Raw genomic sequence first — 18,274 nt, 5'->3', positions numbered from 1 at the left:
GAAAGCTATGAATATACATGCATTTGTATGTGTATCTAATTTTTTTCTCATCAATAAAATCATATTATCCATAGTCTTCCACTTTTTCCCTCTACAATAAATCTCAGACATTTTAAAATGTGAGTTCATATATATCCATCACCTTTCTTAATAGCAACATTTCATAATATCAATTTACCAATTTAGCTAGTGCCCCACACAGACATTTCTTTTTTTCCCCAAGTTTTTTTTTTTTGGCTGCAAAATTAAAATACATGATGCTCTAATCCTTATACATAGGTAGAAAAAACATGTGGAAGTGAAATTACCGAGTCAAAGGCTATGTAAACTTAGCATTTTCAAATTAAGGTCAAAGTGCTCTCCAAAAACTTTACAAGAATTTACCCTCTCATTAACAGCATATTTAAAAAAAAGAAAAGAAAAACAGCCTAGGCTTTTTTACACTTGCTTCTCCCAACTCTCTCTGTCTAGGCTTGTCCCAGGGCAGAACGTACAATCCAGTCATACTAATAACTGATTTAATGGGTCCCCATTCAATATTTAGCCATAATTCATGAGAGTTCCTTGTAGTTATCTTCTGTTGTTGCTTAGTTTAAAAACATAAACAACGCTGGAAGTCAAAAAGTTCCTGCTTGTCCTAGGTTAGGAATATGAAGTTCCTCTAGTTGAAGGGTTCTTAACCATGTAGGAGGAGCTCCCCCACCTCTAAAAGAAAAAAGCAAAATAAAACAAACCAATCCCAGATAAACAGAGTCAAGTCATCTTGTATGTACTGAATGTTTTTCTGTGTTAGGCTCAGCCCTAGGAGGCTTTTCATATATTATCTCATTTTAGGGTCTATGTATTTTTGAGGAAACCCCCCAGATGGCTGAATTATACCTGGGAAAACAAGAAGTGGTGTACCACCCCCGACCCACCGCATCCAATGAAGTGCTGCTTTCAATCAGCAAAAACAGGCCATCCCACCATCAGCCAGAAATCCCTACTAAGGGCCATTTCTGAAATCACTGACGTTCTCCGTGTGACTCTGAGGCTTGGTGAGATCTTTAAGTGTCTCCTAAGTCATTAGAAGAGATAAATATGGATTCAGTATAGTTGCGGTGTCAAGTATATTTTGTTGTATTTGAATTCTATAAAACTCTGTTGTGGAGAAGTGGCCTACTGGGTACTCCCAGATTAAATGGAATGTTGAACTAACCAGAATACCTCACTCTTCTAACTGCCTGGGGTTTTACTGCACTTAAGATAAACTGGGATTTACCGTATTACTCAGTCCTGATCTTGGCATCCTAATTCTTTTCTTCACTTCACTGTCACTGTCACAATGAACGAAAGAATAGATGTCCCCTCTCCCAGGATAAAAAAGAAATGTGAAAAAGAATAATTTCCCATCATTCTCCCTAAAAAGAATCCCACGTAAGACTGTTGAATCCACCCTAAATAATAATCTCCAAATTAACAATTACCACCCTGAGATGAGAGCAAACAAAGAACTGGATTGGAATGCAGAGCTTAACAAAATGATCCCATGCCACAGGACGTTCTCTGTGATTTGCTAATACAAATGATAGCCCATTCTTTATTTAAAACATATTTTCTAAAGTCAGGTTTTTGAAACTTAATCTACATCTTCTCTCTAAATTAGTAAGATCCCAAGTACAAAGGAATGTCCCAAGAAGTATCAGAAGCTGGACACCAATAGTATTGTGAGACGTAAGTCCACATTTGAAGTCCACATTTCACTTTCAGACGGCAGGAACACAACTGCCACCCAGCCCATGCTCCCTGCAAGGGAAGAAGGGATTCTCCTTTCTCCCTTCCTGGGGGTCAAGCCCCTGGAGATTGTTCTCAACTGTAGAAACCATGGGCCTGCCCCAGTAAGTAAAAGTCTTATTTTACTTTATTTATTTATTTTTTTAAATTTTACTTTAAGTTCTGGGATATGTGTGCAGTATGTACAGGTTTGTGACATAGGTAAACATGTGCCATGGTGGTTTACTGCACCTATCAACCCATCACCTAGGTATTAAGCCCCACATGCATTAGCTATTTGTCCTGATGCTCTCCCTCCCCTCGTCCATCCTCAACGGGCCCCAGTGCGTTGTTCCCCTCCCTGTGTCCATGTGTTCTCATTGCTCAGCTCCCATTTATAAGTGAGAACAAGCAGTGTTTGGTTTTCTGTTCCTGTGTTAGTTTGCTGAGGATGATGGCTTCCAGCTTCATCTATGTCCCTGCAAAGGACATGATCTTATTCCTTTTTATGGCTGCATAGTATTCCATGAGGTACATGTACCACATTTTCTTTATCCAGTCTATCATTGATGGGCATTTGGGTTGGCTCCATGTCTTTGCGATTGTGAATAGTGCCGCAATAAACATACATGTACATGTATCTTTATAATAGAATGACTTATATGCCTTTGGGTATATACCCAGTAATGGGATTGATGGCTCAAATGGTATTTCTGGTTCTAGATCCTTGAGGAATCGCTATACTGTCTTCCACAGTGGTTCAACTAATTTACATTCCCACCAACAGTGTAAAAGCGTTCCTATTTCTCCACAGCCTCGCCAGCATCTGCCGTTTTTTGAAAAAGTCTTTATTTTATTTATTTTTATTTTAGTAACTATAATAACTTGGTCTTCTAAGGACAGACCCATCTTCAACTGAATTCCACTTTTGAGGCAGAAAAAAGTTTGTGAGGTTCCAGTATATTCAAAAACAGGTCATTTGTATTCAATAGTGTCACTAACCTACTCATATGAAGAAACACTTTGTGTGTATGAAATACATCATACTTTATTTAAGTAGCTGAGGTGGATTTCTGGTGAAATCACTCATTGTGGGCATCCATGCATAAGCAGCTGCTTACTGCAGAAGTTAAGCCAGCGTTGGAGTTCAGGATAAGCCTTAAAGGTTTCTGATGTGTTAAGTGGAGATTCTGAAATCTGTGCCAGAGACTAGGTTTTAGGCTGGTGCATTTGCAAATCATTGGAAAAAGCAGTGCATGTGAATCCCCTCAGGACATACTGTTGTATGTGATTAATTAATCTCTGACTAATCAGAAATAGCTAAGTGTTGAGGCTGAAATATGAAATTAAAAAAGAAAATTGGCCTAGTCTTCATTTCTTTTGCATTATTAAAAATAACCTACAAATACGTTTGTTACATTTAAATCACCTACAGCCGGAGTGCCTCCTTCCTTCATCTGACAAACTACTCATTGAACTACTACATGCAGGGTGCTCACCTAGGTCTTGGGAGCATTGTCGGGACTATGACAGGCATGGTCCCTGCTTTCATGGATCTGAAAGAACAAACAAGCACAGCATTGACTGTATAGAAATATTCAGAGAATTAAAGTAGGGTGATAGGAGAGGGAATGATTGGGTGTTTCGGGGGAGCCTCTCGAAGGAAGTGACATTTAAGCTGAGATTTGAAAGGCAAGAAGGAGCCAGCCCTGGGAAAGTTAGGGGTAGTACAATGTAGGCAGAAGTCACAAGTAGTGGAAGATCCCAAGGAGGGAGCAATCTGATGTGTTTGGAGGATCAGGAAGTCAGTTCGAGTGGCCCATGAGCAATGGGGCAGTGTGCAATTGGTGAGAGCTGAGGCTTGAGAATCAGTGTGAAGGCAATGTAAGATTTTGGAAATCAGATCGAGAGCCTGGATATTATTCTAGGATGACAGGAAGTATTTGGGGTGATAAGACAAGCTAAAAAGCATGGCCCATACAAGTCTTCCACAAAGACCCCAAACTAGAGAGATGGCCAACAAGATGGCAGGTGTCCTAAGGTGCACGTCTATCCCTTGGTGCCCCTCACCCAAAGAGCCAGGTTCTGGAAAGCACTGATGGCAGCTGGTTCCTCAGAATGACATCACCAGGGGATACCACGGCCGCAGCACCTGCCATTGCATCAGCACCAACCTGGTCAAGACCTACATCAGCAAGATCTCCTCCTTCACCCCTGCCCCAGCATCCAGACCTAATCCAGCTTCTCACTCCTCTCCTGAAATGCTTCCCTGTCTACTTCCGCATTTTCAATACACGAAAGGGTTTTGTCCCCAAGCACTGACAGATTCCATAATTCTGTGTAACTAATTTTGGTCACAAAAATGTTCAATATCTTTGAAATTCTGAATGCGTTTCATCAAGGAAACAAGGGTAATCAATTCTACAGCCATACTTGTTTCATGTATGAAGAGAAAAACTCCCAAATAACACCCCATGATGAAATGTCACACTCAACCATTAAAGACCTATTTTTAGCAAAGTCAACCACTAAGTTCTCAGCCAAATGAAAGGTCATGTGTTATCTGAGAAGCACATGTTACTGTAGTCATCAAATTGCTAATCTGGGGTAAGGTATTCCAGGGAAGATGCTTGTTATAAAACTAGAGTGTACTATAGTGATTACTGCTATTCAGAAATGTAGATAAATCTACATAAATGATAAGGAGAATATGAACTTAACAACTACATTTCAAGTGATGTTTTAAACAAGTCCATTAAAGTGACATTTGTGTGTGCATGTGTGTGTGTGTGTGTTAAGAACACTTAACATGAGATTTGCTTATTCTTTATTCTTTATTCCTGTTGAAGAGCAGCTCCCCATTTCTCTCTTCCCCTAGTCCCTGGCAACCACCACTGTGTTCTCAGCTTCTGTGAATTTGGCTACTGTAGATACTCATATAAGTGGAATCATGCAGTATTTGTCCTTCTGTGACTGGTTTATTTCACTGAGCATGATGTCCTCAAGACTCATCCATGTAGTTGCATATGAAAATATTCTTAAGGTGGAGTAATACATATGTGTGTGTATGTATGTGTATGTAATATATATATGTGTGTGTATATATGTATATATACACATATATGTCAGTCTTTTCAATACCATGCTAGATATGATATCACTTTAGAACCATATATTTGATATATGGACCACCGTACTGAAACCTCAGGGCACATTTTCGCCCACTAATGATATATATCAAGGAGTGGCATTTCACAGATGAATGGATAAGGAAAATGTGGTGCATATGTGTGTGTGTGCATATATGTATATATGTGCGTATATATGTATATGTATGTATATATGTGTATATATGTATATGTGTATGTGTGTATATATGTATATGTATGTATATATGTGTATATATGTGTATATATGTATATATGTGTATATATGTATATGTGTGTGTATATATGTATATGTATGTGTATATATGTATATGTGTATATGTGTATATATGTATATGTATGTATATATGTGTATATATGTATATATGTGTGTATATATGTATATGTATGTGTATATATGTATATGTGTATATGTGTATATATGTATATGTATGTATATATGTGTATATATGTATATATGTGTATATATGTATATGTGTGTGTATATATGTATATGTATGTGTATATATGTATATGTGTATGTGTGTATATATGTATATGTATGTATATATGTGTATATATGTATATATGTGTATATGTGTATTGTGTGTATATATGTATATGTATGTGTATGTGTGTATATATGTATATGTGTATATGTGTATATGTGTATACACATATACATATATACACACACACACACACACGCACCACATTTTCCTTATCCATTCATCTGTGAAATGCCATTCCTTGATATATATCATTAGTGGGCAAAATGCCCTGAGGTTTCAGTATGGTGGTCCATATATCAAATACATGGTTCTAAAATGATATCATCACATCTAGCATGGTATTGAAAAGACTGACATAGATTTATTTCCTCACTAGTATGACCTTAAGCAAGATATATTATATTCCTAAATCTTGGTTCTTCATCTGTAAAAAGTAAAAATAATCATATTCATCTTTCACAGGGTTGCTGCGATGATTCAATGAGATAAACCACGCAACACAGCACATGACATAGTCACTGATACTCAATACATATGAGATCCCTTTTCCTTTAGCTCTCTGCTGCCACGGTAATCCAAATTTTGGGCAAGCTAACAGTTTTTCTTCTTTGATACAGTTATTAGCACCATCCAATCCCATATAAACCACAAACAGGCTGGAATTTTTGTCTATTTGTTTGATGCTGAAGCAGAAAAGGGTCTGCCCGATGGTAGGTGCTCAATAAACAGCCATTGAACGAAATGAATGAATGGGAAGTCACAGTGGAACGAGGCTGAATGTGAAGGTCAGTCAAATATCTTAGCGGAATTACTGGATATGTTTTTAATGGAAGAGATACATTTTTAAATTTTCTTTTCTTTTCTTTTCTTTTTTTTTTTTTTTGCAATGGAGTCTCACTCTGTCATCCAGGCTGGAGTGCAGTGGCATGATCTCGGCTCAATGCAACCTCTGTCCCACAGGATTCAAGCAATTCTCCTGCCTCAGCCTCCCTAGTAGCTGGGATTATAGGTGTGCACTACCATGCCCAGCTAATTTTTGTATTTTTAGTAGAGACGGGATTTCGCCATGTTGGCCAGGCTGTGATACTATAGTAATTACTATGGCATACTCTATACTATAGCACAGAGGTTGAGGTTGGCACATCTCACATATGACTGTGAATACCCAATCATTATGCTTATGAACTACAAAAAAATCAGCAGATAACTTATAAGTGCAGCCATGTTACAAAATAATTAAGTATAAAAACTATCTGATAAAGAGAGCAGTGATCCCACTAAATACTGTGATATTTTAACCATAACAAAGCATTAATGGCAAAAGTCTGATCCCAAGGGCTCCTGGATCAGCAGTAGGTCAGTGATACCCAGGAGAGCAGGAACCATGGTGTATAAGGCTTGCCTTGGACTCAGCTTCAGGCCATCTGAGAGTTGGCCTGGAGGTCCTGGTAACCTGCAAGGTCACCTCTACAGAAGAGCCATTAGTGACAGGTATCGCCTCTCCAGGTCTTCCAGCTTATTTTCCCATGATAGTGCAGTGATACATCATTTTAGAATTATGATTCGAGAATTATGTAGTCACATGGAGGGGATGTACCCAACATCAGAGTGGATGGAAATCGACCAGAGTGACCCCAGAACATCAAGAAAACATCACAGTGGGGATAGAAACTTCCCTTACTCAGAAACCTGGGGATTGGGAGCTAACTCTGCCACCAACAAGCTGTGTGGCTTTAGGTAAGTCACTGAATCTTTCTCCAGCAGGCCTTGGTTTCATCATCTGTCAGTCATCAATACTGGCCTGTTTCATCTCTATCTCCTCACTTCAGAAGTCCCATGCCTGGACTATGGTGGCCCTGGCTGGTATCCCTTCCCATGCCTTGCTGTTTTGAAAAAGTCACATGTGTAGAAACCACAGATGGTAGTAGGGGGAGACAGTACGGAAGAAAAAGTCACTCCTTCACCTTCTTTTAAAGTACCATGGTCACAATTGTTCACATCTGGCATGCTTCAATAGCAATCACTTGCCGGGTTCAAAAACCTTGAACCATGAAAGTGAAAGAAGGAACTTTATCTTCAAAAGGAAAATTAAAGACCTGGAGAGGACCACTTGGGACTTTTCTATTACACCTAGATAATGGCAGGTATTATTACTCTATGCAGCAGTATTATGAATAGACTAACACATACCCTTAGGCTGTAAAATAGTGCTTTAGGATATAACATGTTGATTCAGATACAAAATAAAATACTGTTTGTATTGTAGGCTTTTAATGAAAAGTCTAAAAACGCACCTATTTAACAAACCTCTATTTTTATAGGGCCTGCCTTAAAAAGCCTGCTTTTAAAAAAATCTAACTATGGGTGGTCTCGCACCTAGAAGTGGCACAAGAATCCTTTGTCAGACGATGTGTCTTAATTTTTGCTATGGAAAATGTGGTCACCATAATTATAGCCCAGAGAAAATAAAAGGTTTTTAAAATTCCGTGCAGGAGGGGAATAAGAGTTTGTTAGCATTCAATAAAACTATAATTTAACCAGCTTTTAGGTACAGAGGAATCAGCAGTTAAATTACAGCACTGGACAATTCTCTATTTTACCTTGTGGCTGTTTGTTGAAGTGTCTTATTTCCTCTTGGAGACCTAAGCTCCTTGGGAACAAACGCCAAGTTACCTATATCCCTGTAACCTCTACCAGACCTGGTACATAGTTTGTTTTTTTTGTGTTCAATGAACCACAAAGAATCTTTCAAGAAAAATCACTTGAGAAATATTTCAGAGTAAGAGGAAATCAATGTATAACTTGTTTAAGAACTATTTTCTTAGGCTTAAAGATATTTCAAATACACACTTTTAAAGGTTCATTTATGGAAAAAGTTCATTTGTGCAGGCTCCAAAATGAGATTTAGCCAAGAAAAGCATCAATACTAATTAAGTATTGATAAAGGAGGAGGGGGGAGTTTAGCTAGGTAACTTAGTCACTTGGTTACTAAAACCTTCTTCTCGATGGAAAGAAACCATTAGAGATTGAGCTACTCATATTGAAGGAGGAGCTCTAATGTAATCGTTTCTCTCTATATATGGTCTTTTTTTTCTGGCTTTGAAATAATAGGATCAAAGGCAAATGAGTCTATTGAAAATTAATGCGAGCTGAACGCTGCGTGCTGTTAATATGCTCACTTAACTCAGGCAGCAGAAAGAACTGTGTGGCCCTTTATCATATGGGATAAAATACAAAAGCCTTTATATACAATTTTTGTTTGTCAATTAAAAATAAATAAGGGCCGGGCGTGGTGGCTCAAGCCTGTAATCCCAGCACTTTGGGAGGCCGAGACGGGCGGATCATGAGGTCAGGAGATCGAGACCATCCTGGCGAACACGGTGAAACCCCGTCTCTACTAAAAAAAAAAAAAAAAAAAAAAAAAAAAAAAAAAAAAACTAGCCGGGCGAGGTGGCGTGCGCCTGTAGTCGCGGCTACTCGGGAGGCTGAGGCAGGAGAATGGCGTAAAACCGGGAGGCGGAGCTCACAGTGAGCTGAGATCCGGCCACTGCACTCCAGCCTGGGCGGCAGAGCGAGACTCCATCTCAAAAAAAAAACTAAATAAAAAATTTTAAAACTTTTTTTAATGAAAGCTTTCCAGGAAGGCTGGACGCAGAGAAGGACCTGAAGTTTTCTGCACCTGGAGGCATCATAGTTACGTTTTTCTCAGCTGGATTTCCTATATTTCTTAGATTTCTTAACTCCACAGTGCCACTGACTTTCCCTCTAACCATGAATATGCATCAGAAATTCCAATATTTTAGCATCTGAACTCCATCTTCCTAACGGCATCTCACCACCAGAAGTGGACAAAAAAGGTCTTCTTCAAATCTGTCTTCTTCACATGTTTTGATTTCTTGAAACAGAAATAGGATGGTGATAAACACAGGTGAGAGAAAATCATGTTTTCCTGAAATAGGTAAGAAAGTTACGGCTTGTTGACATGTGGCTCCCAAACACACACGGGTGGAAATCCATTTGAATGCGCACCTAAGGGCTTGGGTTTGTGTAAGGATGCTGACATGCGTGGCCTTCAGAGTCCAACCCGGCTAAGTGCCCCCTGCCACTTCCTAGCTGTGTGACCATTGACAGATCGTTCACTTTCTTTGAGCTGCTGTCTCCTGGCCTGAAAATGGAGCAAATGCTCGTACCTTCTAGAGGTGTTCAGGGCTCAGACAGTGCAAGTCACAAGCTTATAGCAGCACCGTGTCTGTCATGTGGTAAGAACCCACTACGTGGTGGCTATTTCTGGTGTCATCTTCTGCAGCAATGTGTCCTGCTTGAATTGTGCAGAATGCAATCAAATGCCAGACTCTTCTTGCATTTTCAGTGACAATCCTCTGGTGACAGCTACCTCAGGGACGGTGTCTGCGAGGCACCAGTCACTCCTACAGTTGGCTCCCCCACGTCCACATCTGCTCAATCAGGGGGACGGTCACAACAGGAACAGAAAAGGGAAGGGAGAAAGGAAAGGAGGGAGGGAGGAAGGTAGAGAAGGGAGGAAGAAAGGAAGAAAGAAGGAAGTGAGGGAGGAGGAAGCCTTCATAAGATGATGTAATATTCAATTTCCCATCCTCATTCTTTGCCAATCATCACCAAATATTTTGAATTCAAATGAAAAGCATGTTAGTCAGACATTGAGGGGTGAACCCGCTCCCTGTGAGAGAGCAAATGGGAATAGAAAAGAAATATAAAACAAGCAGAGACTCCAGTTAAACTGGCCCATCTTCCTCAGTCTAGTGTGGGATTTTCTCCATTGAAAATTTGCTTTTTAATATTGTATCATGAGGTGGATTTTATTTGAGCTTTTCAGGTTATTTGGTCTTTCTTTTGTAATAAAGTAGTTTATTTGTTTTCACAACAAAGCAGAGTGGCTTCCGGTTGAGGAAGGAGAGAACCGTGAGGTGAAAGAAGATGGTTTTGCATGACTTTGCTATGCCCCTGTACAGATACAGAGATACACACACACGGACATACACACACACACACACACACAGACACACACACACACACACACACACGACATATGCAGACACATACACAGACACACACAGAGACACACATACAAACACACGCTGACACAGAGACACACACACAAACACATACTGACACAGACACACACAGAAAGAGACACACACACAGACACACACAGACACAGAGACACACACAGACACACACAGACACAGAGACACACAGACACACACTGACACAGAGACACACACAGACACATTGACACAGACACAGAGACACACACACACACAAAAGACATATGCAGACACATACACAGACACACACACAGAGACACACATACAAACACACGCTGACACAGAGACACACACACAAACACATACTGACACAGACACACACAGAAAGAGACACACACACAGACACACACAGACACAGAGACACACACAGACACACACAGACGCACACTGACACAGAGACACACACAGACACACATTGACACACAGACACAGAGACACACACACAGGCACACATTGACACAGAGACACATACACAGGCACACACTGACACACACACAGACACACACACACAGGCATACACAGACACACACAGACACACAGACACACACACAGACATACGCAGACAGACACACACAGAGGCACACATACAGACACACACTGACACAGAGACACAAACACACACACAGACACAGAGACACACACAGGCACACACTGACACACACAGGGACACACACACAGACACACAGAAACAGAGACACACACAGAGACACACACTGACAGACACAGACACACACAAAACACACACACTACACAACACATGCACACAGAGAGACACATAAATGCACACACAACATACACAGAGACCCATGCACAGGCACACAGACACAGAGACACAGACACACACACCACACATACCACACACACACAGACACACACAACACACGCACTACACAACACATGCACACAGAGACACACAAATGCACACACACAACACACACAGACACATGCACAGACACACACAGAGACATACACAGACAGTACACAACATGCACACACAAAGACACAGGCATACAGACACAGAGACACACAACACACACAGACACATGCACAGACACACACACAACACACACACACAGCTATAAACATACAAACACTACACAACATAGGCACACACACAGAGACACACACAGACAAATGCACACAGACAACAAGAGACACATGCATACACAGACACATGCACAGACCCAGACACACAGAGAGATACCATACAACACATGCACAACACACACACAGATACATACAGACACAACATAGACACACATACAACACATGCACAACACACACACAGATACATACAGACACAACATAGACACACATACAACAAATGCACAACACACACACAGATACATACAGACACAACATAGACACACATACAACACATGCACAACACACACACAGATACATACAGACACAACATAGACACACATACAACACATGCACAGACACACAGAGACACACACATACACGCAGACACTTGTACACAGACTTACACACAGATACAGACACTACATATGCACAGACACACAGACACTGGCACAGAAACACACGGAGATGACACAGACATAAACACACAGACGCACACGTGTACACCATAGCGGGGCTCATCCCACTTCTGTGCTGTGAATAGCAGAATCTCTTATCTCCTTTTTCAATCAAGAAACCCTGACATTTCCAACCACCACACATGGGGTAAATATGGTAGTACGGACCAAAACCATAACAAACAAAACAACGCACACACACGCGCACACACACGAAGGATCTTTTCAAGCAAGCTGGTCTCTCATGAACTTTTCAAGGCTCAGCTCGTAACCTTAGCTCCAGACGTACACCTCTGACTTTCCGACGTGTTCCTGTTTTGTTTGTTTGGGTTTATTTGCCTTCGTTCTGCAGGAAGCCTCACAGATATGACAGGGTGATTTAATTCTGCACAAACCTTGCCTCCCTCAATTCTTAGAATGAAGATAGATACCACTACCGGTATTCTTAGAGTTAGACTTAACACAGCCTCCCACACCAAACAGAGTGAAGCAGAACCCACATTTCATTGGAATCCTTACTTTTAGGTATTTGCAGGTTTTTCTTTATGACACAGGAAACCAAATATGAGGTACCACTGCAGATAGTCATAAATGGGCTTCAAAAATGTTCCCAGTGGCTGGCAGAACAATAATTGATTTCTATCCCAAAAGGGGCACTACATCTGACCCCTTACACTTTGTAAAGGAAAGGAAGATTCTAGACACTCCTTTGTCAGGTGTCAAAATTTATTCATGACAACAGATTGTCAAAGCCATCATTGAAGGGTCTGGCAAAAGTTTCTCCCTACACTTCCAGGTCTAAGACAGTCAAGAGCCAAAACTGATAGAGTTGGCAGCGGGCCATGGGATGAGAAAACAAATCAAGCTTTAGTTTTTGTTTTGTTTCCTTTTAGAGCCAGGGTCTTGCTCTGTCACTCAGGCTGGAGTGCAGTGGTGCAAGCACAGCTCAACACGGGTGGGAGAAAACTCGTCAACTCCTGGGAAAAGTGATTCTCCCACCTCAGTTTCCCAAATAGTTGGGACCACAGGCGTGTGCCAGCATGCCCGGTTAATTTTTTAATATTTTTCTAGAAATGGGGTCTCGCTAGGTTACCTAAGCTGGTCTTGAACTCCCGGGCTCAAGTGATCCTCCCACCTCAGCCTTCCAAAGTGCTGGGACACAGGCATGAGCCACTGTGCCTGGGCCAAACTGAGTTTTGAATGAAGGGGTGGCATTCCGATGGAGCTAATGAATCCGCTGCACCCTCAGCTCCAGCAGGCACGGGATGTTTGAAACAAGGCAGGCATACCCTGCACCAAACGGGCAATGTGCAGGCAGCATTACAGAACAGAGGTCAAGTGACAGGCTGGGGGGTCCACTGTCTTGATGATTTCTGCTCCTGCCGCTACGCTGATATCAAGTTTACATAGAGACCACTCTCAACTGCAGGCTGAATTGTCCCCACCAAGCTATCTGCACCTTGAGCATATAACAAACCATTGTGAGAAAAGTCACATTTTTTTCACCCAATTCTGACATTTAAGACTTTCTGTAAGTCGGCCAAAATGTCTTAAGACCCAAATTCCTGAAAGTCTTTCAAAAGAAGCTAGTCAATTCATCCTTATAACCCTCCCTTTTCCCACCGCCCCCAATAGAAGGTACCTGGGGAGAATCTCCTTTGGTTAATATATAAGTAAATTAAGGAGATGACTTTGCATGATTTTACGGAACCACTGACTCTTAAATAAATATCTTTAAAAAAGAAATAAATGTGTCTTTATAGTAGAAGGATTTATGCACATGTATATTTATTGCAGCACTATTCACAATAGCAATGACTTGGAACCAACCAAAATGTCCATCAGTAATAGACTGGATAAAGAAAACGTGGCACATATGCACCATGGAATACTATGCAGCCATAAAAAAGGATGAGTTCATGTCCTTTGCAGGGACATGGATGAAAATGGAAACCATCATTCTCAGCAAACTAACACAGGAACAGAAAACCACACACCACATGTTCTCACTCATAAGTAGGAGTTGAACAATGAGAACAACATGAACATAGGGAGGGGAACATCACACACTGTGACCTGTTGGGGGGTGGGGGGCTGGGGAGGGATAATATTAGGAGAAATACCTAATGTATGTGATGGGTTGATGGGTGCAGCAAACCACCATGGCACGTGCATACCTACGTAACAAAACTGCACGTTCTGCATGTGTACCCCATAAATTAAAGTATAATAATAATAATAGTAATAAATTATACAATGACAAAAGGGAAATAAATGTATTCCTTTGGCTAGGCACAGTGGCTCATGCCTGTAATCCCAGCACTTGGGGAGGCCGAAGCAGGCGGATCACTTGAGGTCAGGAGTTCGCGACCAGCCTGGCGAACATGATGAAACCCTGTCTCTACTAAAAATACAAAAATTAGCTAGGCCTGGTGGCACACGCCTGTAATCTCAGCTACTTGGGTGGTTGCGGCAGGAGAATCACTTGAACTCGGGAGGCAGAGGTTGCAGTGAGACGAGATTGGGCCACTGCACTCCAGCCTGGGCGACAGAGCAAGACTTGGTCTCAAAAAAAAAAAAATTATTCCTACATTCACATATCACTTGTTAGAATACTGGCAGCACAATTTTATGACAACTACTTTACTAAGATTTAGAAGACCTGGTCTGACTTGGAACAACTGAGGCCACTTACCTGACCTGTCTGTACCTCTGTTAACTCATTCCTAAAATGGTGAGGCCTGGACAAGATGGTTTGTAAGATAATTTTCAGCTCTAGCATTTTGCGACTATATATTTATGCAGATTCTACTTGTAAAAGACACGCTGTTAGATGCCACAGAGACAAACATGCAAAGACATGATCTGCACCTCGTTCTGTTGACAGTGTCATTGCTTGGCTGTATTTCCAAACTTCCATCATAGGCTACTTTGATTAGGCATCAAATTTCTATCTTTCTTTAAATGTATGCCTCTCTTTGATGTTTAGAGGTTCTTAGACAGATGGGGATCAGTACCACATGCACAGGCTTTGCTTAAACATCTTTCTATTGACCTTCACTCTGTGTGTCTTGTGCGGCCATGGTGTTCTTGGCACCCAACACCATCAGGGGCTCTCTCAACAAGGACTATGTTGGCCTGCCCTGCTATGTCTTGGGAATTCTATAATATAGCTTAATTCTTGCCCCCGAAGTGGATTCCTTCTCCTCTCTTCTCCCTCAAGAACAAGCATCCTGGCCCGCAGCCTGCAGCCTGGGGACTGGCGACCTGTTTGAAAATCTGTGCATGTCGGACCTGTCAGCATCCAGGCTGGGGAAAGCAGGCTGCCCTTGAGCAGAACAGCTTTGCTAATCAATCACGCTTCAGGAAAGTGGGTGGTTTGTATGTGAGGCCCACTTTGCCAGGACCAACCCCCTTACAAAAACGTCTGAGTGCGAATTAAAAGAAAGAAAACAGTCTACCTTCCACGTCCACTGCAGGAGGGCCAGACAAGGTTTTATTTAAAAACAACTCCTCTTTTCTGAAGTCTGAAAGCAAGACCCTGGGCTTAAAGAGAATTCCTCCATCAAGATTTACTAGAGGCTATGATCAGGAGGCGGAGCTCTCAACCTGGACGCCAATGACATGTGTAAAACAAGAGAAAACTTCGGGGAGGTTCCCCACCTATTCAGAAATTAGAAATGAACTACTTACATATTTTTAAAAAGAGCCTCCTGAGATGATATCATATATGATTGTGATTGTGCTAGCAAAGCAATTAGCAAGTTGAGCAAATGTATATCATCTGAAGTTAGGCCAGATATAAGATACAAGTCCCTACTAGTAAGAAGCAATTAACAGGACGACGCCAAGTTTATTGTTACAGGGCTGGGTATATATTCTGGCTATTACTTATTAGTTGGGGCAAGATAGGTAACTTCTCTAAGCCTTTAAATACATTCATACACACACACACAAACACACACACACACATAATGGGGCCAATTATACTTTCAACTCATAGAATTCTTTTGAGAATTAAGTGAGATACTAATAGCAAACTAAGTGTTTCTATGCTGTAAACACAACAGAAATGTAAAGTATTGTTATAACAGGCATACTTGTATTTCTTCAAATAATGTACACATGCTACTTTACTCAATTATTTGATTGCTAGTCTAACTTTCATCTTTTTTGTTATTTTAGGAATGAGTTTCTAATTAATTCAGTTTATATGCATTTCCTATCTAAAATCTTTTCACATTTTCAAAGCTCCTGCACAAGTGACAGAAAAACACAAGCTTAAAATATCTAGAGAAACAGCACCACAGAAATAGAATAGATAGATAATTTAGAAGGCATTTGCCCTCTACCCAGCACCCCACTTCTGGTACTTACCCTGCTCACATATGAACTGACTTAGATACAAGATTATCTATTGGAGCAATAGATAATCTATTGCTCTATTGGTAATGCAATACCAAAAGACTGGAAATAAACAGGTGTCCATCAACAGGGGCTGGTTAATTACTCCATGGGTAGTAAATAGTCACATAATGACATCCAATGAATTTCTCATCCTGAAATTCCTTCCACATTGACTCTGGGCTTGGCCCCATGACTTGCTTTTGCCAATGGAACATTAACCAATGGGATGCAAGTAGAAGCTTAATAAAACCTCCACAGCAGGGCCAACCCCTCTCTGTTTCTGGGACCCAGTCACCATATGAAGCAGCTGGGGCTAGTTTACTCCAGGCATACATTCCAACTGAGGTCAGACTCTCCCAACAACCTGCAAGTGAGGCCATCTTAGACCATCTAGCCCCAAATAATCACATCCATATGAGCAAATCCAGGCAAAAGCATCAGTAAAAAAACCCTTGGCAGATCCCAGGCCAAATAGTTCAACCATAGAGTTATGACGAATAAAGGGTTGTTGTTTTAAGCCACTATGTTACGGAGTAATTTGTTATGCAGCTAACTGATAATGGACACACCCTGCTATCTCCAAAACAATGCAATACTAGGAAGTATTATACTGCCTAGGAAAAAAGGAAAAGGATGCATTCTATGTACTGACATGGGGTGGTAAGATCTTAAGATATACTGCGAAATTAACAGGGCAAACAGTATGCTGCCTTTTGGGTAAGAAAGGCAAAATTTTAAAACGTGTATATATTTTATTGTGCATGGAGGGGCACTGGATATATACTCAAGAAATTAACAGACAATGGTTCCTTATTCCAATGGAGGAGAGAGTAGTGAATTGAGTAGATGTGGATGGAGGTGCTAGCGAGACTTACCAATAAACACCTTTCTAAACTATTTCAGTTTAGGAACCATGTGACTAATACCTATTCAAATAATCATTTTTAAAAAGGGAAAAATAAAGCTAATACAAGATAGAAATGACAAATCTTGAAAAAGTTGAATTTCAAACTGATGATTATAATTCTGCTATGCAACCATCCTTCATCAAGAACAGCCTTCCTTTGAACTGGAATAATCCTTTCTTTGTAACACATATGATTATTTGTACACCTGTTATCTTCCCTACTAGATTGTAAGTGCTTTAAAAGCAGGGACCATATCTTATGCATCTTTGTCTCTTCAGCAAGTGGCAAGCATCTTGCCGGGCACAGAGGAAGACCTTGCTCAATAAGTGTGTGTTGAGTCAAAAAAATAAACAAAAACATTCAGACCTCACTAAAAGTGTCTATTGTTAATGCTGGTGAGTTCAATAAAATCTTCAACAGCCTAGCTTCCATCTGTACACATCCTCCGCACACCATCTTTCAGGAAAAGGGTGAGCATTCCTCATGATCTGGGCTCATGAATGTACTCTGAACTACTGCGGAGAGTATATACAAAAGCTAAATTCGAACGCTACGAAAAGAAAAATGCAAAACAGCCTCCTCTATTAAAAAACAACAACAACATTTGACTAGAGGGGATCTAGAAAAAGAAAAAGAAAAGAAGAAGGATCTTTTATTATTTCTCATAAGTAACACATTTGACTACTGTGGCTGGAATAAGAAACCCCGCTCCCACCCACTGCTTGCAAAGCAAACTAAGCCACCCGAATAAATGGATCATGGGGACACAGAGGCAGAAAACTCCCGGCCCCACCCCCAGGCCTCCGGAGAAATTGACACTCAAGCCATGGTGGAGAGATTTTCTGTTATGAGTTCAGCATTTCTAGGAAAGAGGAGACCACAGGCTTTCTCTGTAGCCCATTTCAAGAGTCTAACAGCTCTCAC

General features: G+C 40.8%; 1 protein-coding gene and 1 pseudogene across 5 annotated transcripts in view; both read right to left on the bottom strand.

Moving 5' to 3' along the window:
* Positions 1-18,274, bottom strand: part of BCL2 (BCL2 apoptosis regulator) — a 198,901-nt gene that overhangs the window by 64,910 nt on the left and 115,717 nt on the right. The window lies entirely within an intron of this gene.
* Positions 6,529-6,607, bottom strand: LOC114673910 (small nucleolar RNA U13; annotated as a pseudogene).

The sequence above is a fragment of the Macaca mulatta genome, chromosome 18 (assembly GCF_049350105.2).
Source record: "Macaca mulatta isolate MMU2019108-1 chromosome 18, T2T-MMU8v2.0, whole genome shotgun sequence".
NCBI lineage: Eukaryota > Metazoa > Chordata > Mammalia > Primates > Cercopithecidae > Macaca > Macaca mulatta.
The sequence above is the reverse complement of the archived record's forward strand: the minus strand, read 5'-3'. Positions and strand labels throughout refer to the sequence as shown.